Source organism: Camellia sinensis, chromosome 9 (assembly GCF_055761805.1).
Source record: "Camellia sinensis isolate YWXY chromosome 9, ASM5576180v1, whole genome shotgun sequence".
Lineage (NCBI taxonomy): Eukaryota > Viridiplantae > Streptophyta > Magnoliopsida > Ericales > Theaceae > Camellia > Camellia sinensis.
The window spans coordinates 114,599,452-114,623,081 of NC_138969.1; positions in this window are offsets into that span (position 1 = coordinate 114,599,452).

The following is a 23,630-nucleotide window of genomic DNA, read 5'->3' on the forward strand; positions in this document are numbered from 1 at the left end:
GGCAGCTCCTACTTATTACTCAGCAATCTTGTACCATACTCGAGCCCAACTGGTGAAGATGGACTCTATTGAAGATTAGTATGGCTAGATGAACACCCAGACTTACAGAGACATAGCTTGACATTCGCCGTGGTTAGCACTTCTAGTCATGACTTGAGAGATGTCCTTGTTTCTTAGTGTAAAGGTAGTCGATTTGTCTTACATTGCTTATTACGTACCTCATCAGATTCTACGGTAGTTTGAACATGAACAAGTGGCACATTTGAGTTCTCCTTTGTACCCTCCTTTCTTTGCTTTGCAGACTTCCCACTTGAAGGCAAATGCCAGTGCCTGAAAGTTCTCATGACTGCTAAGGAGGGCTTTAGTTGTAGGCTGTCGTAGGCATTCATTGAGTGGCTTGAGCATGAGATTCAGTGGGTTGAGACACACAAGGACAGACCATCCAAGAGGATAAAGACTGAGTGATTTTGACTTGACTCACAGTGCCTCTAGTTTAGAGTTTAAATCCCATTTATTTTTGTTTTAGCTTCAAAAGACTTTCACTGAAAGATAGTTGGTTAGTTTCCCTTTCATTTATCGTGTCTGAAATTATTATTAACAAAGTAGCACATTGAAATTTATTCTTTTCATTTTGAAAAAAGTTGTGTGTTTGGCGTATCGAAAAGTAACACAAATCGCTCAATCTTCTCATTGAAAACAATCCAAATGATAATTTTCCTAAGCTCACCAATTAGACAATTCCATAGTCAAATCCAATAAACCGTGCAACTAAACCCTTTTCTTCTAAAAATTAGACATTTAAGTACTAACAGGTGTACATGGACGGTGAAATCTGAATGAGATGGAATCGAACTTCAGGGTGAAATTGCCTATGTATCCCAACGATGGGAATCCGACCATTCATAGTTCAGGACCGGGTTTACTCGGGTATTAACACTGTTCTTTTGTGCTCTAATCTTTGCCAAGATTGCTCTTTTTGAGTTTTCAATCTTGTGAGCTTTTATTTCTTTTCTTTGTTTTTCTTTCTTTCTTCTTCTTCTTTTTTTTTATATTTATTTTTTAAATTTTTTTAATTTGTTTAAAAAAAATTGTATGCACTAAATTTTGCTTAGGTCGCCTTTTTGGGATTTTCAACCTAACGAGCTCTACATGGTCAATATATTGTGTGCATTTCATCCCATTCAGACTCATTTGTAACGATAGTTCCTTCCTGTCGTGGTGGCTTAGCTTTTGCTGGATTTAAATATCCTTCTTGGATCACATTCCTAGAATGGTATCAACCTTACGCCTTTGTTTCTTATGGTGGAACAGTGCGCTTTTCTTTATGATGGGTAATGGAAAATTACCCCAGTTTAATTAATGTTTGACACTCTAGCTATGGATTTGGTTTCGGGGTCTAAAGGAGCCTTTGTGTTGCACAGTCTTTGAATCGGTTCCAAGCATGCCTTTATAGGATCATGAAAAAGATATTTATTTCAATTCTTTTTTAAAAGAGTGACTAAGCATTTATGTCCCAAAAAGATAGCATGGATCCAATCTAGACCAAATGAGGATTTTCCTTCATTACCCAAGTTTATTAATATTATTCCGTCCATTTCAAGTTTGGTTTATCTTCCATTTTCTCATTCAATTAGATCCATTTGAAGTTTAAAAAATTATCAATATATATATATATATATATATTTTCCAGAAACCTTGGGATTTAACACAATCCACTTTTGGCACCATGAGGTATCCAGAATCACTATCTTTATTATTGATTGAAAAAATTGGTTGGGGGGAGGGGGGGAGGAGATGGGGAATCTTGAAATCCAACTTCGACTTAAAAAAAAAGAAAGACATATAGATCGAAAACAAAATGAGAAACGACTCAACCTGACTGCTTTGAAAAGCTTGACGCGTCAAAATCCGATAAGCCAAATTTCTGACTCACTTGACTCACTTTGACTTATTTTATTACTACTAGATCCATGAGCAAATAAATTTTTGGTAGGCTGGTTTGTTAATTGGCATTTCATTGCATCTATTATGCGTCTGGTGGCATCCCCTTTGCAAGCTCCCTTTCACCACCGTCTTAGATTGTAAGTTCCCTCAAACTCTAGTGGTTGGTCTTAGTACTCAAGCCATTTTGAAATCAGCCCATGTCAATTTGCCTTTGCCACTTCATTCATTTTTTACTCTTCCTCTTCGAACATGGACCCCAGAAACCTACCCTTGTCCATTTCTGTTTGATCTTCCTTTTCTTAGGCATTCTTGTAGTGCCACATAGTCATGAATAAGAGAGTGTAGTGAATTTAAGCCTCTTTGGCTTCATACCATTGTTGCATAAAAACCTCACCCCACAGTATAGAACAATCAGCCTTATCTCTTCAATCCATCATGGTAAGCATACAATGAAACACCCTCCAATATAGAACAATCAGCCTTGTCTCTTCAAACAGAATTCTGGATGGGTTAAACCATAAAACGAGCAACTGAGGCACTTTATAACAAATAGAGATGCGAAGAACACTTGAGTGCAAGAATGACCGCTCAATTGGTGAAACTAGTAAGATGATGTAAACAAACTTCCACATGTCACTTCGCTCGAGCGTAAGACTTATTACTTGAGCGATAAAACACAACTCTTAGTATCTTAGAGCTCAGACTAGTATTGGGTGATCCTAATCAGCGTTGGAGCACACACTTGACCACTTAAGCGGTCCAAGAACTTTGATAGGCTAAAAAATTCCTCTGCTCAATCACACCTTTCCTTCAACACAAACTTCTTTTACTCAAGCACAACTAGAGTTATATTCACATCTAAACATTCACAACTCACACAAACAAAAAAACAAATGCATTTACATTTGAAAGAAGTTTTGTCAAACAAAAAACCTAACAATCTTCCCCTTTGACAATTCTGTGACAAAACACCTAACAATGAAATCCTAATCACCCCAACCCATTACACACAACAAAAAATGAACATCTCAAGCTCACAATCTACAAAACAACTATTAGTGCCACAAATGTATATGATAGCATAAAGCATATAACAAAAGAAAATTTTTAAACCATCAGGCAACAACAAACATTAAGCTATCATGAAACTCCATCACCACCTCAATAATCTCCCTTATTTTGTCATGAATTGACAAAGGGAGCTCAAATAGCAAAAGAACAAATACTAAACACAAAAGTAAGGTCTAAGACAAGATAGTGTAAATAAGCAATAATAGGTGATATAAAAGCAACACAGAAAAACATGCAAGCCAACATGCACCAATCTCCCTCACAAAAACAGTCAATATGAGTCCATGCTCAACAAACTCCCCATCAACAAATAAGCAGCTAACAACTGTAACACCCCAAACTTTGAAACTATAAACTATCCAACATAGCAGAGATGTACGTGTAATATTCAAATCAAATTCAGAACAAATCCCAAAGTTTATCTTTCACATTGAACTATAATTTTAGGGTTGTAAATACATATTCAAGCATTCATAGTTTAAGAGGATAGAGAAAGTTTAACAAATGCCCCCACGGTGTACAATATTAAATACATGGTCTTCAATGAACAAAAGGAGGCCTATGAGCTCAAAACTAAGTAAAAGTTCAACAATTACATTTCAAATTCAAAATATCATTGACATTTTAAACAAGAGAGTTGGGTGGCTTCTTCTTCATTGGGGTGGTTGTGGTTCACCAAGTCCTAAAATTTATTGGATAGGAATGAGCAATTGCCCAGTACAAAATATATTTAACCATGTATATAAACATTTGATTTAAATTATGCATAACCATGTTCCTTTACTTATGAGCATTAATTTTCTAACCTCATGATCCAATACACATTATTCCACTTAACTCCACATTTCTCCATTCTTACATGGATGGCCAGTGGGCACCTCAAATCTTCCATGTTTATCATCCTCACACGATCGGACACATGGACACCTCCAACATTCCTACAATTGTTGTCCTCACATGATCGGGCAAGTGGGCACCTCAATTTTCCCGCACAGGTAAACCATATCACACAACAAACAACAATTCAAAAAAAAAAAAAAAAAAAAAAAAAAAAAAATCAAATTTCATCTTAACATAAGGGATCTCAACACATAACCAATTTACCTGTTAATTCTTCTCCCATTTCCTACCTAGACCTACAAACAACAATTTAGATTTCACAAGAAATTTAGGGCTTTTCTTTCTATTCCTTGTATTCCAAGATTATTGATGTACACATTATTTTAAACTAAGAATAACCAAATCTCCCACAAATCTTAGAACAAAACTTGCTATCACCATTAGTGTTTACATATATATATATATTGCCCATTCCAAATCACACCTTCATATCATGCAATTAATGCATATTCAAACCAATATATATATATATATATATACATGGGTAAATATATTCCTACCTCAAAGGTTGTGAGAGAAGAGATGAAGACCGAAGGAGTGAGCTTGCGAAATAACATGATCTAATCTGTTCAATGTGTAGCTTGTGACAAGACTAATAACTTGGATAGGATAAGGATGGATTTTTGGTGAAAAATAGATGAAATCAAGGTTTGGATTCTTCGGTTTTGGGTATGGAGCCGAGAGAGAAAGGAGGAAAAAAGAATGAAAAGTGTAGGCCAAAATGTGACTTGAAAGTGCCCGATTTCGAACAGACCATTCGAGCGGTCAAAGCTTGGCTCGACCAGTAAAATTAAGCTCTTAGAATCTTAGAATCCTGCATAGACCGCTCGAGTGGTCAAAAGTTCGCTTGAGCGGACTTATATCTAGCACAAGTACTAAAATTTCAAACGGGCATAACTCCCTCATCCAGTCTCTATTTTGGGTCATTCTTGTATTTAAATGAAGCTCCAGAAACAAGCTTTCCAATGGTTGTAGCCTTTTATCCAATTCAAAGTGCGGAAAGAGAAAAAAGGTAAAACAGTGAAGACTGCTCATAGGACAATTATCCGAATCATTGTTTTTGATTCAATCCTACTTTACCATTATGATACCACCCCAATCAATACTCTAAAATGAATAATAGAGGCTCCAATTACAATAATAAGAGTGTCAAGAGCAATCCCACCAGTCCAAGGAGTACGAATTATTACAACCTCTCCACCTTTGGAAATTTAATCCTCAAAATTAGACAGTTTAAGATTTATAGTTTGGACAAACCGAAATAGAACAGATATTGGAACTAACATTGCCACCAACTAATCACAAACATCCTCTACTCAACAATGAGTTTCTAGAAGAGTCTCCCAACACAAAAGATTTCATGTGATGAGCAAGAATCAACTTCCACGAAAGAAGATAATGCAATACAATGATGTAAGGGGTAGAATAACTCACAGTAGAATTACAAGCACCACTCCAAAATCTAATTCAAAATATAAAAGAAACATTCATATTTCAGTCACGCAATGGTATTCAAAGAGCACCCCAAATGATATGAATAACAATCCAAAAGTGTTTGGTCTCTCTTTTAACTCATTTGCAAGAATTACCTCTAATGAGCCACAAGAACCCATCGATTCTACGAAACAAAAGTCAAGCAAGAGTTGTCACTAACTTACCCTACAGGACTTGCGTCTCAAATAGACTCAACCTCAAGGGGAATAACTCTTGGTTGTCTAACAACCTAAAATCTTAGAAAGATAGGCTTTCACATCACATTCACACCCCAAGAAACAACTATCGGTCGCTTAGCAACCAAATTTTCAAACGATCACCACACACCACTTCAAAAGTCCTCAATTCCCTCTCATGAGAAGAAAATATTATAATAAGAGTTCCATCCGCCAGTCATGGCTTTCAACAAAACACAACTCAACAAAATCAAAATACCACAAACTACATTATTACAACATAGCTAATATTCCATGCCCACACATTTACTCAATTGCGTTTTTGAAATAATTAAGAAACAAAAACACCCTATAATAATATTTCCTGACTTTTGAAATTAAAAAAAAAAAAAAATTATTCTTGGTAGAAAACTATATATATAAATGTTTTAGATTCGTATAAGTGAATTGTAAAGGTGATGGGTTTGAAAAAGATTTATTTATTTATTTATTTTTGAAGTAGTTAAGGGTTATACACATCATAAGACTCAATACGTCCTTTTCATGACTATTTTTCCTTTACTCATTGCTTTATCCATAATAATAAAATCTCAATTTCATCAAAAACATGGTCATGCTCAATAGGAAAACTTCGTTCTCAATTCTCTTCTGAAATATATTTCAACTAGTGACTCCCAAACGTCACTCAACTAATGAACCCATTCACGACAACCACTACAATCCACGATTTACTCATCATTTATTTTAGGTTTGCAACACGGTTTTTTTTTTTTTTTCACAATTAACCCCATTTTGGGAATCACACCAAATCAACTAGAAGTAATGACTTGTCACTCTCGTGAATGACATACATACAAGCAAGTAATCCTTATCCTTATGCTTCCCATCTAAAGTCTAGGATTAGTTACAAGGTGACTCATTGTCAACCTCTCCCCATGTCACAACTACAATAGACAAAATATGTAAGAGGAAAATCATCTACACCTGCATTATTTACCTATACTCGTACAAGACGATATACTCCTTGCAACTTACAATATAACCCAAATCCTTAAATCACAACCCAACCTTGTAATTCAATTAATGAGTTATACTTCATATCCTGGCAAAAGCTCTCAACTAACTATAAGAAAACAATCTCCAAGCAAATAGCTAAATATGGGATTTAAATTTAGCTCAATTGGTCAGACGTAGGGAAACTATTAATTACCTCAACTTGTCAAATTTAATTATATAAATTATCTTAATCATGCATCCACAACATCAACTATTAGCTCAACTATAACTTGAAATATTAGCACGATTTAAGTCAAGGGTTGTTTCAATGAATAATCTCAATCTCAATGTCATCTCAAGCCTCCATTTGAAACCACCAGTCACAAGATTTCAAAAAATATAACTAAGGATCACGCATCAAGTATTTACCCTCAAGTATTTCTTATAGCTAAAGCTTTCACAAAATGAATCTGAATGCACAAAATATTTTCTTTTTCCATGGAAGATAAATACTTCAAAATTTCTCATTTACTAGTGTGTTAATCATGCTAGATTAACACACTAGTCATCCAAAATCTCCCCACACCCACAGTGCACAAAAAACAAGACCAAGTCTCTAGGTCAATTGTTAAGAAATAATTTCTTACTTGAAAATTATAGTAACTCGCACTCACTGACAACTAACTTAGCATAAGAAATTAGTGAAAGGCAATCAAGAACTAAAGTCAGCCTCTTACTCCTAACCACAAGACCATAACACCCCAATCACTTAACAACCTAATAAAAAAATCGGAACAAAGATTTAACTCCCTTAATTAATAAGGTCATAATACCGTGATACTAACTACCAATTCAACCGAACATAGAAGACTTATAAAGTAAGGCCACCCCAACTAATTTTCATATTAATAGATAGCTCCACAACTCTATCTAGCACCGCTTGCCGCATTATTCCAACAACAGCATTTAAAGTGAAGGATATAGGTTAGCACACTTCCTACTCATTAACTTACTAATGATTTCACTCTAAGGTTTTCATCCACCAAAAGAGAAAGTATATTCACACGTTACGTACTTTGAAACAACCCCTCGTGGCTAAAAACGACAGCAAACACTCACTAATTGGATTCACCTTTCGAGGAGTGGAAATTACCAAGGTATAGTCAAGACAAGACTAGGACCAACACAATAGCTAGGTTAGAAGGCAATTGTTTAAAATTTTCAAGGCATTCTCAATTCAAGATATTTGTTAGCCACCTACCAGTAGACACACACACCTAATCATGGTACAACATAATAATATGGTAAATCAAGGTTTATACTTTGCAAGGTTTGCTTCACCCCCAATGTATAACAAAACTATTATAAAAGCATTTCTTTTCTCACTAAACAACTGATACTCCCATATGCAACTATTTCAACATAATATAATGCAAAATGTCATCATCGCTCAAGGGGGTAAAAAGGTGGAGCTAATTTCAACTCTAATCACACAATTTGCATAGTCAGAACTCACACACAATTCGTTTAGAAACACATGCATAATTCTAACCCTCACGAAATTTAAGACTATTCCCTAAAACAACCATAAATGAGAATGCTAATTACTCTAAATTGAATATTCTACACTAAACTTAGTCACGGTACTAAACTTGTATGTCAATGATGCATATTTCCATTATACTCATAGAGGGATAAGAATCACTACACAATTTTTGTGACTACCCCCTCTGTGTCTACAAGGTAATCATTAAGGCAAGGAATGAGGACTCAGGTTCATCTTCATTTCAAGCACCCAAATCACATAGTCAACATACACCAAAGCCAACTCAAAAGGCTTACCTATGGCTCCTACCTTTGAAATTTCTACCTATAGTTAAGAATGACCATAGAGTCTAACATCAATTCATTTCAACAAGTTCAACAAGTCTTCCCAAAAATGATCCCAAATTCTAACTGCATCAGTAAATTTCAAAACATTTGTCGTCAACTCTTGTGAATCTCAATAGTTTCACATGTTAACTCCAAAATTTATGTTCAAAACATATACACTTACAAAAGAAGAAAATTCTTGGTACAGTAGTTATGCCATCTCCTTCTTACTCCACTCGACAACCAACCCAAATGTGACTAACTCTGTCTTTCCGAAAAATTTGGTTTAGTCCACTAGTTCTGACATCCATATTTCCAACATTTGTCCTTAGTATATTCTAATCATCACCAAAGTCTCAACCGGGCCACACTCATTAGGTTTAACTTCTACTTCATTCTATTTTAAAAACTCTTTATAACAACAAACTGTTCACCATACAATAAAAATCTTTACATCCTAACACTACTACAAAAAGAGTTAAAGATCACATTTTGACAAATGAAAATATCTCACTTTTATTGGAAGTGTGATAAAAAAAAATTAGATTGATATTTTAATCACACTTGATTTGATTAAGTGTGATAATATTTATTTTTTATGTCACTTTTTAATTAAGTGTGATTATATATATACTTTTTAATCACACATTCTAATTAACATGTGATTGAAGATCCATAAGAAGAATTAAAAATATCTCACTTTTATTAAAAGTGTGATTAAAAAAATTAAAATAATTTTTTAATCACACTTAATTTAATGAGTGAGATAATATTTTTTTATCACAGATTTTAAATAAGTGTGATTATATATATTTATACAAAATCTAAATCCTAGCCTAACCTAATCACCCTAACCTTATATATATTATACAAGGTCTAAACCCTAACCTAACACTCCCTCTTACTCTATCTCTCACTCTCCCCACTCTTTATCTCTTCCGCCTCCTACATCGTCGCCTCTGGTGGCGCCATTGGCAACCACCACTGCCGCCGCCTTCACGATGGCACCACCTCCACCTCCTCACTCACCGCCCTCTCTCTCTTCTCCTATTCTCTTCACCTATCATCACCAGTCGTCTACTTTGTCTTCTCCACTCTCGTCGTCAGTTCAAGCTTTGTCGGTTCGTCTCCATTGCCGTCGGGTAACAAGCATTGCCGTCGGTGCACAAGAGCACCACCGTCGCAACACCGTCGGTCCATTACCCCAAGTATCTCTCTCTCTCTCTCTCTCTCTCTCTCTCTCTCTCCCTCTCTGTATGTCCCGCCGACTGGGGATTCTTAAGGTACACAAACTCAAATCAAGCATTCCCTCTCATCCCCCTTGTCGAACCCCCTTATCATTTGTTTATGTCATGCAGCTTGGTGTCGACTGAGGCTTGTTGAACCTTGTTGATTATTATAATCTATTTTTCCTAGTGTATATGACATTATATATATATATATATATATTGGTGTGCAACTAGGTTGATTTAGATTTATCTGGGTTCGGTTTGCTTTGTACCTATGAATTATCTCTTTCCTTTCCTCTGCACTTGAAATTAGCTTCCTCTATGAATGAGCTTTCGGTAGCTAATGGTATTGATGATAACCTCTGGTTTGTTTGGTTTAATTTGATCTTCTGAACAGCAATTAGGCAAAAAATATGAATTGACACTGAAAATCTATTAGCAGTAGTATGACTTGGTAGTATAGCATTGTAAAACTAGAGTGCATAAAACAAGGCTTATTCATTATTCTTCATCAATTTTCAATGTCATAGGCTTCTCAGGCACACATGCCTCCAATGTCATAGGTTTTTTAGTTAGAAGAGAGATAGTTTTGACCTGTAAGAAGGACAAATTGAATAAACATGTTTTCTGCCCCAAACCCAAATTTATATCTAATCAGTGATGACTTATGAAACATAGACATGAACTTGGGACATGAAACAACTAGGTAAGGACACACAAGCTGGGTGGATCCTAAAATCTACACTACATGGCAACAAGTTGGGGTGTGTATGTGTGTGCATGCTATAACAGCAGCCGAGTGTCTAAAATTATTAAAATTACTTTGAAACCATGAGACAGGATTGCTTGTTGAGTATGCTAACTACTTGATGACAGAAAATGCGTCAAATCAAACAATAGGGTCAGACAGACTAAAATAGTAATCTGTCAATATAGTAAAAAGATTTTTTATTAACTTACCTTGTCCCGATTCTCTTCAACTTCAATACCTCCACATTCTGAAAAGCTAATGGTACAAGTATTTAACACATCAGATGGAAGACCATTTATAATGTCGACTCTTACTTAGCTGTATAGTATGTTGGGAAGAAAAATGGAATAATGTGAAACTGTGATAGACAACAGAAACTTTGGAACATAATTTAGTGTTGGGGTTGCCAATTAAAAGAGCACCACGTAAGCCAAGTAGTTGTTTAGTTTAAAATCTAACATCTGACTTGTCAGTAGAGTGAACATTTTCTATATTTAGTTGAACAATTTCCATAGTTTTTAAAAATTTCTCTGTTTCATTAAGTTCTAGATAATAAACGATCTAACCTTTAAATCTTACTTTATTCTCTAGTTCAACCTTTTCCAAGCAACCAAATAGCCCTTTCCTTTATATTCATAGTTTTCAATTATGTTTTTCACCTTTTCCTTTATATTAATTAGATTACTATAGATGCCAACTATAACTTTAACACCCCTTCCAAAGAGGGTAGAAAAAAATACATTGTCAAATTTTTTGATTTTAAAAAATATTATTGATGCTTAGGTTTGATGTGTAACCTTCTGTAATGACCCCAAAATCCGTATTAGAGATTACCCTTACGGCCTTATGGGTTAATGCATTTTGATTTATGGATATGTGTTCAAATTGAGGAATTATTTGTTGAGCCACGACTGTAAAATTGAAATTACCGACCTTTACGGGTTCAGAAATCACAATTGAGGACTTGGATGTGTTAATGAAAATTTTTAGAACTATTTGGGAAACTTAATTGGAAATCTAATTTGTCTGATTTGTTAATGTGCGTTTGGGTGGTTAACTTGGCACTGCAAATTAAAGGCCTTAGAGGCTTCAGAAACCAGAATAGGGGACATATTTATGATCATCATAATTTTTAGAGTCATCTGGAAAGTTTAATTGAAATTTAATTTTTCGCGATTCGTAAGGGCGTGTTTGGCCCTCCTTATTTGTGATAAAGCTTGTATAATTAAATATATAGGTGTGTATGAGTTATATAAGTGGTGAACTCATACTTTTGGAGTCAAAAAACAAAATATCTAAAGAGAGAGAGAGGAAACCGTGAAAGGGAGAGAGGGAAGAGTGTCAATTTTCCCAACATCCATGGAGGCCTTGAAGATGATGGAAGAGAATTGAAGGAATAGAAAGAAGATCACCCATGGGACTAGGAGGAATTGAAGAGAGCTAAGAGATAGACAAAGATTGAGTTAGGTATAAAAATCTATCTTGAAATCTTGTGTTTAAAGTATCAATTTGGTAAAATCATAGAGATCTTGGAAGATTTAAACCCATTTGGGGTTAAGGTTTATCTATGTATTTACTTGAGCTAATTTGAGGAATTAGAAATTGAGTTCTTTAATTTTGTTTATGAGTGGAGCTCAAGCTCATGGATATCATGAAATAAACTTTAGATTATGCAAGAATCATGTGAATTTGTGGATTGTGGGTTGTGTTTTTTAAGAACCTTGAAGATCATGAAAGATTAAGCATTAATCTTGAACTTTGAGACAAAGATTGAATTGTTTGAAATGAAATTACACTTGGTTGATGTTAGTTTATCATGTTATATGGCAATTCTACATGTTTTTGAGTGATTTATGTTAAGAACCAAGCTTAAAAATGGAAAAACCAAGTGTTGGAGCAAAAAGAGCCATTTTCGAATTGCACACTACCCAGAGCCGCACGTGCGGCCCTGTTTCCCGCACGTGCGGGAGACAGCTTTGTCCAGCCATCTTTGAATAAGCATATATTTTGCCTCGGGACTCCGTTTTGAGTGACTCTTGAGCCTAAAATCAAGCCCCGGAAGTCTAGTTTCCAATGGAAGTGGTCTCACTCCCAAATTCTAAATACAAAAATAGTTATGCCCAAAGTAGTGACGACTGTTCACTTTCTGTCAACTAATTTTATACCATTTCTTCACCTAAACCATTTTCCATTGATTTCTCCTGTTTCTGTGACATGGAGTATAACTTATTAAGGAATAATGAGCTTGGTACCACCATGGCTAATTGATTGAATGATCAAAGAGAATAAGTAAATGATCAAGTATAATCTCATATTATGTGTTGTGCGTTGTACTTGTAGGTCGAGACGAGGACATCGTCCTATTACTACCGGGAGCTGATCACTGTGAGTAGTAGTACAAAAATGTACATTTTATCTACTGTTGACAATTATTGTCACTAATGCTCTGTTCCTTGTAAGTGTTATACGAACATTTATGACAATTGGAAAGCAATGTGAACTTATATAAACGCTGAAAGCTTCGCGTACGTTGGTATGATTTTGGAATCCTTATGTTCTGTTAATGGCGAATATTAGCCACTTGTTATTTATCAGCATGCTATGTTATTTCTTAAAGAATAAGTGGAAGCTATGTTCATCCTTGAAGAATGATATTTGTGTGAATCTAAGATTATGTTACGAAGGGACCCAAGATTGTTTAGAATCTATGATATGAATGTAAAGGTTTACCATTAGTATGCAACCCATATAAGAATATGAATTATTGTATTTTGTTAAGCGCATGATAATGATATGATATAACAAGAAATGCTCTGTTTTCTATTAACTTAATGAATGATTATTCATATATGTAGAAGTATTCACATCATCTTTAGCACGAGGCCCTTACCCAGGGGTAATAATACCGTGGTTCAAATAATTTACAAGTTTACGTATGTTCTAAGTTTAAGTCTGTTATAAGTTTACGTATGCTATAAGTCAAGAATGTTACAAACTCAAGAATGTTACAAGTTTATATATGTGACAAGTTCAAATATGTACAAGTTTAAGTAAGGTTACAAGTACAAGTATATACAAGTTTAAATGTGTTACAAGTTTTAAAGTTTAAGTATGTTATAAGTTCATGTATGTTACAAGTCCAAGTATGTTATAAGTCCATGTATGTTATAAATTCAAGTATGTTACAAGTTTAAGTACGATACAAGCTTAAGTATGTTACAAGCTACGTTACATGCTTACATATGTACAAGTTCAAGTGTACTATAAGTTCACAATGTTGAGGAATTTCTTTATGGAACTAACAAGGATGCTTTTTATGGAACTAACAAGAATTCTGATTTCTGTTAATGATTCAAGCATAATGCATATGTATGAATTTATTTCCGTTTATAGTATGACATTTATGTATGGTTTGGTCTGTAAGACCTGCTAATTATTGGTATGGAACAAAGTGCTACTTGGAACTAAGTGCTACATTGTGAGCCACCGCTAGAGTCCATGTGAGACACCTCTTGAGTCCATACATATGTGAAAATTATGAGGCTGAAAGGCATTCTGTGAAAGTTATGAGGCTCATGGCCATCTGTATAAGTTGTTATGAAATGAAACAAAGTGCTACGATGTGAGTCACCACTAGAATCCGTGTGAGACACCTCTTGGGTTCATATAGATATATATATGTTTCAAGGGCTTTAATGCCAATATGTTTTAAGGGCTTAATGCCATTCTGATAAGGGCTGTAATGCCAATCTGATAAGGGCTTATGCCATTCTAATATGAAATAAAGTGCTACACGGAACTAAGTGCTACAATGTGAGTCACCTCTAGAATCCGTGTGAGACATCTCTTAAGTTCATATATCTATATATTCAAGGGTTGTAATGCCATTCTGATAAGAGCTTTATGCCATTCTGACAAGCACTTCATGCCATATGTACAAGGGCTATATGCCACCATGTTTAAGGGCTCCATGCCATATGTTCAAGGGCTATATGCCATCATGTTTAAAAGTTTAATGTTAATGTGTTCAAGGGTTTTAAGCCACTATGTCTCACGATTGGGCCTAAGGCCATTTTGAAATGAAAACAGGAACAAATTAACTGCGTGATCTTTGTATTTAAGTATGCGTTGCTAGATGTTATGTGAAAATCGAGCATTTAAGTACTATTACCCTGTAGACACCCCATTTTTTACCGTCCTCAAGACTTGGACGTCACCGTTTGAACACTCGGTGATTATCCATGTTTGTGTTCGTTTGGAGTTCCCGGAAGTCTCGGCTACGCGCCTTGTCTCAGGATCTCCGAACCCGACCGTTTAGTGTCTGGTTTTACACCAAACACTTGTGTTTTGCCTTTGAGAGGCAGGGTAGGGCTTGTAGACCATCCCCACCCACCACCGGCAATGGCTAGAGGCCACCGGCTGGTTTTTGCTGCCACCGGCAATGTATATTGCCGGCCGGCACTGTATATTGCCGGTCAGCACTATTTAGTGCCGGTCGGCACTCTTTTTTGCCAAGATGGCATTTTTGGCCGGCCGACTACTGTGCATCTGCTTTTGCAGATATTTTAAGACAGCTGTCTTGCTTTTGGCTCCCCTCCATACACGTGTATGGAGGGATCTCTCTCTTGGAAGCCTGTCTTGTAAGCTTTACAAGACAAAAGCTTCTATATAGGGAGGGGTTGGTCTCTTGGCTAGAGAGGTTAGACACTTAAGATATTTTGAGAGCTTAGACAGCCATTGTTAGGGTTTGAGTTCTAGGGTTAGGGTTAGATATACATTCTATCTCTCTTTCCCTCTCTTTTGTGCTCTTGTGTGTGTTTTAGTCCATACTATTGCACACAAGCACCTGGTGTTTCACCTTTCTCTTGGAACTGAGGTTCTAAGGGACTGATTTTGAAGTTTTGGTGTTGGATTCAAGCTAAGGAAGGCCATTGGAGCATCATTGTTGAAGAAGGCTTCAAGGGTAAGAATCTCACCCATTTTTACCCCATTTTTGCATTGTATTTCTACCTATCTTAAATTCGTTTTTGAGCTTAGTGTATAATACAAAAAAGTTCTGTTTTTAAGCCCTCTTGGTTGTTTGTTAAGAGTGTTTTGTGGTTTGGGTAAGTTTGAATACCCTTAGGCCTTGAAAGGCCTCATTTTGTGCCCTTTTGTGTGAACTCCGGGATTTTGGTGTTGGGGTCTCTTCACCACTGAAATCTTGAGGGATTTCAGTGATGAAGGTGATGCCTTGAAGTCCCAATAAGGAGAGGGCCACCCCCTCTCCTTATTGTCCTTGAAAAGGGCATGTTTTGGCCTCTTGAGGGAGCACCATGTTAGAGGGTGTATTGACCACGACTTGGCTGCTTTTTATGCTTAATATGTCATGTTATGCCTCTGTTTTTACTTGGTTTTGGTACTCCATGCATGCTTAGCATAGTTTCCATGTAATGCCTTGTTATGCCTTAACATGTCTTAGGTTGTGTGCCTTTGTTTCTAGCATGTTTTAGGCTTACATTTGTGAAGATCTTGTGCTTATCTTGACATGTTTTAGGTCTTTCCATAAGTGTTTGGGTTGATTTTGGCATGCTTGGTATAGCTCCTTTGTATTTGGGCTTGTTGGCCTTGAGCATATGAATGCATAGCATGACATCTTTGCATTGATTTGATGATTTGGGGTCACCTTATATGTTATTTCAGTCCCATTTTCATGCCTATGTGTTTGCCTTGAATGCATCTTTAATGCCTCATAAGCTTGTGTAGCAATGCTCCTTGTTTTGGCACTTGTGCATGCCTCTAAATTTGAGCCACTTAGATGCCATCTAAGTAGTCCTTTAGCCTTGTTTTAACATGCTAAAAACATGTTTTTAGTTGCTTAATGCATGCCATGTTTGTTGTGATAAACGTGCTTCAAAGCTTCATGACTTGCCTCAAGTACTTGGACCATGCTTGCATGCATTTTCTTGTGTTGTTTAACATGATTTGGCATCATTTTATGACATGATTTTTAATGCTTATGTTGCATGCTATGTGTCCATGATTACCCCATTTCAAATGTGTTTGAGGGTTGTTCAATTTGTGCTTAAGTGTTGGCCCTCAATTATGTGCATGTGTGTATGTATTTGGTCCCCCCATATTATAGCATTTTGGCTACTGTTTTGGGCCCTATTAGAGCTGCCCAAATCATGTTTAAGACCACCTTTTCGTTGGCTAGCATTGCCTCATGTTTGCTTGCATGCTTGCATAAGTGTATCGCCATACCATGTTGCATCCTTAGCTTGCATGCCTAGGTTGCATTACATTTTGCATGCATGCTTTGTTCCTTGACTTAGTGATAGGAATTGGGCCTTGTTTGGTTTGATTTGGTTTGCATGCATTTGAAATCAAAGTTGCATACTTGGTTCTTTGGGCCATCATGCATGGAAATGTGTGATTGGTGGTCCGAGAATCGAGGCACATGCCCCTTTGAGTCATTATCATGATAAGGGACATGGTTGGTGCATATATGCCTTGAATTGTGCTGCCATGCTTTGCCTTGCCCTCTGTTGCTGTCATTTGCAGATTCTGCAGGAACACTCTGCCGACCGGCAATCATTTCTATGCCGATAGCTTCACTTTGTGCCGGTGGCCACCACCACACTGCCGGTGGCAATTCCATGCAGCCGATGATGTCTCCCAGCATCCAGAAAAGCAGTCCTGAAGTTTTGGCAGCCTCCAGAGGAGTAAAAGAAGGAAAACAGAGGCAGCCTATGCATGGCGGTGCATTTCCGAGCGGGATCGGGCATGCATTTCATTGAGCCCTCCTCCCGAGGCGGTTTACTGTTTTTCTAGCTTTAGTTAGTTGCTTAGTTGATTAGGCAATTTGTAATATTAATTAGCTTGTGTAGTTAATTAATTTGTAATATTTATTTGGTCCCTCCGAGTGAGGACAAATCTGTAATAAGTGTGTGTGGGTGGTGTGTATGTCTTCCAATCCCCACTTCTTTCTTCCCTTTTATTTACCTGCTTATGATGGTAGATTAGGGCATCTTTAAAATTAGCATACCTTATGCTATGCATGCGTGCATCCATACATTTGTATTACATACATTAGGCTCGGTACATCACGCTAACTGCATCTATACTTCAATTCACAAATTGAATATGTGGTAGTTGATCGCATTTCACATGCCATGTTTAGGGTTAGCCGAGCCTGCCTAGATTGCATTTTTGCATGTGATGCATTAGCCATTTTTAACATGAACTAGGACATGCATGTTTGCTAACTAGTTTACTATTTTGGCACGGAGTACGATGTAAGTATTTATGCTTTAGCATCCCGCATGCGTGCGAGTGTTGCCATGACAGTATGCCTGCCATGCGGCTAAGTGCTTATGTGTTAAATTGTTTGAATGCCTGCGGGTGAAGGTTGGATTGTTTGAGTTGGAAAAACTCGTTGAAATCCGTGTTTTAGCCTACTTGCGAGTAGCAAATTCCAAAGCGCTTTTCAAAACAAACGGATATGCAATGCTTATTTCCAAATTAGGCAATCTAGTCTATACTTGTTTGCTGTGCGCATAACATAGTAATTCTAGGATAATAATTGGAATAATAACACATAAAGTTTTCAAAAACGGATATCATAATTAGTAGAGGCCGGTCTTCGAACCGGGCGAGAGGGGGTGCTCATAGCTGACCTTCCCCAATCGTACCCTAGCTCCCGAGCCGAGACAACTCCGGTGATGACGGACATGTGGCCTTCGGCACCGAGTCAGGGTTTCCTAAATTTCCCCATTTTAAAAAATATTTAGGTGGGGACTCTGTATCTGGCAAAGCAGTCCATGTTTGGCACTACTTTTTCAAAAATCTGTTTCTCAAAACGATTTGCCAGATTTGGACTCTTTGGTTCAGATTAAGAACGGCGACAACAAAAATCGCGAGTCCGAACTGTAGTAGCATGAGGCCCCCTCCGCGGGCGCGTCTACAGTTTCTGGCGACTCTGCTGGGGAATTTTAGAGAGCTTGACTCGAACTCGTGATATCCTGTTTTGATTTCGCTTATGTGTTTCTTTCCATTGCATGTGCATTGGTGCGCCTAGGAACACAGTGTTTGCCATCTGCCATTCCTGAACGGTTTTCCGGAGGCTTGTCTTGTCAAGGCATGTCCATAAGGCTGACCGGCTATGGGCTCTGACAGTATGGGAACACAAACCCCGGTTTTACCGGGGCACCCTTTTCGACTATTCGACCTAGTGCATATTCGGATCCATAGCGACCATTCCAAGTTAGGACATGTTGCTTACCCGATGTTAGGTTGTTTGAGAACTGCTGTGTGCGTAGTGAAACCCTAGCTCCTGACAAAATAGGACAGGGAAACCCTACCCCAGCATAGCGGTGTTTTTGTTCTCTTTACTTGCTATGTGCTTCTAGAATGTATTTCTACAGGGAAAGTACATGTCAGTTTGCAAGTTTGAGTATCAAACCTGAGGACACCAGTATTAGTATCAGTTATAAGAATTAGTTATCTGCGGGTATCAGGGTTCAGTTTTCGGGAACAGTGATTTCTGGGAACAGTGATCAGTAGTAGGGTACAGTTGTTTGGCTATACCCGTGTTTGATCAGTTTGGGCTGAAACGCTGTCTGTTTTTCCTTTCAAGGTTCAGAGAGTCGCAGAGTTGATACAGAATAGCCAGTGTCTCCCCTTGCTGAGGCAGGATTTATGGCGGCACAAAATCCAGAAGAAATTGTGGTTATGACGGCTGCATTGGAGCAGGGAACCGCTCCGCAGAGTGAGCCCAGCATCAATATGTCACATCCACCCAGGTCGCCCGTTGTGCACCCGGTCTGGGCTCCCCAGTTATATCAGGCTCGTGAGCCCACCACCTTTGAATTGATGGGGATGATAGGTGACCTCCAGAGGTCCGTGGCCGATCTGGCCTATGGAATGTCGGCTTCACCGCTAGCGGCGCCGTATGCCGGGAATTTCGTACCACAGGAGCCCCCGCTACTGGGGCGGATTCTGATAAAGCTCAGCCCGCCAGAGGTGGCTTCCAGCTACAGCCGTGACATGCCAGCACCGACCCAAACCCTTGATCAGGCTAAGGCTAGAGGAAAAGACAAGGCAAAGGTAGATGTCGATCCTATTGAACAACTGTTGTGGGCAGTCGAGGCTCTGAAAGTCAGAGGGATGAACAAGCAACAAACATCTGCGATCGTGACCAAAGCTGTGGATGATGCTTTCCCCACTACAATCAAAAGCAGTTCAGGCCAGGCAGAAAATCGGGATGGGCCCCGTCATGCCCAGACAATTCCTGTCGTTCCCAACCCTGCACCGGGAAAGGGTCAAAAAGCCAAGGCAGTGCCAGCCGACCCTTTCGCTAGTGCATCTGGCAAGAATCCTCAAACTTCAAAGTACCTGCCCCGAGGGTGCAGGGTCTTTCACGACCTCTACATGCCTTTGTCTAGGGCATTACTAATATTGGCGAAGATTGGGCATCTTAAACCTTTGGAGCCTCGGCCACTCCCGAACAATCTCCCCGCCACGCATGATGCTACCTTGTACTGCGCGTACCACCAACAGTCCGGCCACAGTACCGATGGTTGTTTCCGCCTTCGTCATGAAGTGCAGGATTTGATCGACAACAAGGTTATCCTTCCGCCCACCTCAGCCAAGTCCGTTACCCCCCAGTTGTTGGATTTCGAGGGCTCAAATACTGCGAGTATGTAAAGTGAACCGCCCTTGGGCGATATTTGGTATATTTTGGATGTAGCGTCTGGCACGCATTTTTGAGCATCGGTGAAACCGAGTTTTGTAAATCCTAGCTTGGATATCGAGTCAGTCTTTTGTTTTGAGTCTGTCTCTTTGTCTTGAGTCAGTCTTTTTGCTTAAGGGTCTGTCTTGTTGTAAATCCTGGGGTTGTTGTCCCGAACGCCGTTCTGTTTTGTAATTATCTGTTTTTGTTTTGAGTCTGTTTCTGCCGAGGGGCCAGTTGCACCAACAAATCCGAATGAAACAGTTGTTGCTATCTCAACTTTATGCTTGCTTTCAGCATAAGTGCCAGAGAATTTGATTGGGTTGACAACACATCTCGCCTGCTCTCCTGCGCGCCAAACTCATTGCATTAACCTAAGTTTTTCAAAAAACAAACCTTTTGAACACTGCGGTGATAAAAACGAAGAGGAAGGAATTCCTTAGATTTTGCAAAATTTTGATCATTTTGAGAGAAAGAGAGGCGTGCTAAGCCTTTTTATGAATGAAACCATGCTTGTCGGCGTGAGTACTGAGAAGGATCCTGGCCTGATCCAGATTGGTTCCACACTATCTTCGGCGTGAGCGATTTGTCGCTTTCTTAAAAACTTTCAAAAACAAATATTTTACACAGCCCTGTGAAGACCTGTGTGGAACCGCTATTGAGATTGCGCAGCCTAGGATAGCTCTCAGCCTCAAAATTCGACCCATCCGTTTCAAACCTTGAATCCGTTCAGAAAGTTCAACGGACAAACGCCATGAGAGGTCTGTATGGCCAGTTTTGAAACAGCCCTCGAGCAAGAGGCACCAAAGCCGAATCAGAAGGAGTGGATCTCGTCGGAAGAAGCTCGTGCAGCAGCCATGATAGATTCTCCTACAAATCAGTGCAATAGCCGTTCTCCTAGACACAGAGAGGCTTCAATTCAAAAAACCATTTGGCATGGACTTGCTACACTTTTACCCTTTGAGAGGCTCGCTGGGCTGAAAACCCGGAAGGGCGACCCAGGCAAAAGTTAGAGCAAGAGAAAAATACAAGAAAAAGAAAACAAAGAGAGAAAAAAAATACAAAAAAGAAGAAAAGAAAAGAAAAAGAAAAATTCAAAAAAAAAGAAGAAAGAAAAAAGATTTAGAAAATGAAAAGAAGCTCGCAAGGTCGAAAAGCCGCATTGGGCGCCTTGGCAAAAGTGAGAGCCAAACAAAGTGAAGGTTAAAATACCCGAGTGTACCTTAACCGGAACTACGTGAGGCTTGATTCCCATGTTTGGGATACGTAGGCAACTTCATCATGAAGTCCAGCCCCCAACGCTTTCATAGCGTCTCAGTCCATGCAATGGTTTCGATTTCATCCCAAAGTCCAGTGGCCAACTCTTCCAAGGCAACTGTGTCCATATATTTGTTGTGACCGTCTTCGCCATCGCTGTGTCCAAGAGTTCGACCACCGCCAATGAAGACTGTCTGCGGATTGCTGCGGCAGCACCCAAACAAGGGGCAACTTTCCATTGCCGCGAGCCGCCGTGAGCCGCCATTCAAACTAGGGGAAACTTTTCGTTGCCTCCCACCCCCTTCAAACCAGGGGCAATTTTCCATTGCCTCCGATCCGAGATTGCGCATCTTAAAGAGTAAGTTCCATGCTTGTTGAGCATCAGCTGTTTGAAAAATAGCTTTTTGAAAATATTTACTGAGGCTGACTATTTTCTCGAAAACTATTCCATTTTCCAAAACTGGACCATTGTCTTGGACCCAAAAAGGAAAATTTTCAGTGCTTGCAACCTGACTCGCACACTTTTCAAATCAAAAATCGAACAAGTACGTTAATCCGACTCTCATTTTGATCAAAACTGTTTTAGTAGAAAGCAAAAACAAAAAATGGTTAAAATGATGAACTAGGGGCACAGTTGAGCCAGGCGTTCTGTCTTTCCCCCGTCATCGACGTACTTGCCAGAAGAGCGCTCTACCCGCCAGAAGAAATAGCCGTGAGCTAACGGTGTTAAGCATGAACCCACACCTTTCTATTTATCCATTAATCACCCTAGAGAGGGATGAAAAATGAGAGAATGAAGAATAGAGAGGTATAAGTTGAGAGAAAAGTGAGGAAAAGGGTTTTGAGAGAAAATCCGAGCTCGAGAGCCGAGTGATGTGAGAATCACAAATCAGAAGGAGGTGAAACAATACCCAGATTGAACTGGCTCCTCGTGGTCCGAGGTCCCCCCATCTTCGCTAACGCGTCTGTGTGTCGTGCCTTTTGTTTTGTTTATCTCAACCTTTGTTTTAGGTCTTTTTCGAGCGTGTCTCGTTGTGTTTAGGTCGTGTACCTTTTTGTTCGAGTCCTCCCGCTGTGTTCAGTTGTAGGCTTGATACCCCGGTTTGAAAAACCCTCATTGAATTTCAGAATTGTTTATAGCCAGAATGCGGTGCCATTCTCTACATTGAAGCATGCTTCAACTCCAACCGGTTCCGCCTTTGAGCTCCGTCTTGTCAGATTGCGCCATTCACTCAGGTGTGCTGTATGCAAAATGAAACAAATGCCGCGTTATGGGCTGTATGCAGATTAATCCCCAAAAGAGTAAGGGCTGTGTGTCCAAGAATCAGGGAGTGGGCTGCTTGGGTTATTTTACTGTCGGCTGTTTAGTTATCTGATTATTACAAGTGCAAGTGTTCAATTTTCAGACAACCAATCAATTTCATCTACATGGAGGTGTGGCATGATAGAATGCGATGCGATGCATGAGATATGTAAATGTAACACCTTTTAAGCAAAAATCTGTTCATTTCATAGTCTTTTTCAAGTACAAAATTTTGAAGAAAATAAAATCTGCCTGCGGCAGTACAAGGTAATCTAACTACCAAGGAAAAGAAGAAAAGTACAAGAAAGAAGAAAAATGACAAAAGCCCGCATCTGTGTCGAGCACTCCAAGGGCCGTCAGTCTGTCCTGGTCCTCTTCCTGGACGAGGGTCCAGGAGCATCATCAGCATCGTCATCAGAGCCCGAGCTAGAACTGCCTCCGGTCTCCTCCTCCGATGACTCGGACTCCGCCTCTGACTCCTCGTCATCATCATCATCCGGGACTGGAGCTCGCGAGCTGCTCCCGACATGAGCACGCCCTGCCTTGGAGCGGGGGAATACTCGGCCCTCCTCATCTCTCCCTCGAGCCGGGACAGAAGGTCCAGCTGGAGCACCTCCTGCCATGGGAATCTGAAAAGGGGGCTGAAAAAGTACATAAAAGGGAAATGCATCAGTATATTGTGACAGTTTATCAGTGCAGAATGCGATGCCGAGTATAGTGTATGAATGCCGTGAGCAGTTTATCAGTGCAGAATGCAGTGTATGAGTACAGTATGAGAATGCCGTGAGCAGTTTATCATCGCAGAGTACGGTGCAGAATGCAGTGTATGCAGTGTATCAGATGCTGTGAGATCAGTGTATCAGGTGTTGTGCCATGCATCAGATTATGTAAAGCAGTGTATGAATGGTTTGAGGCCGGTGTCAGA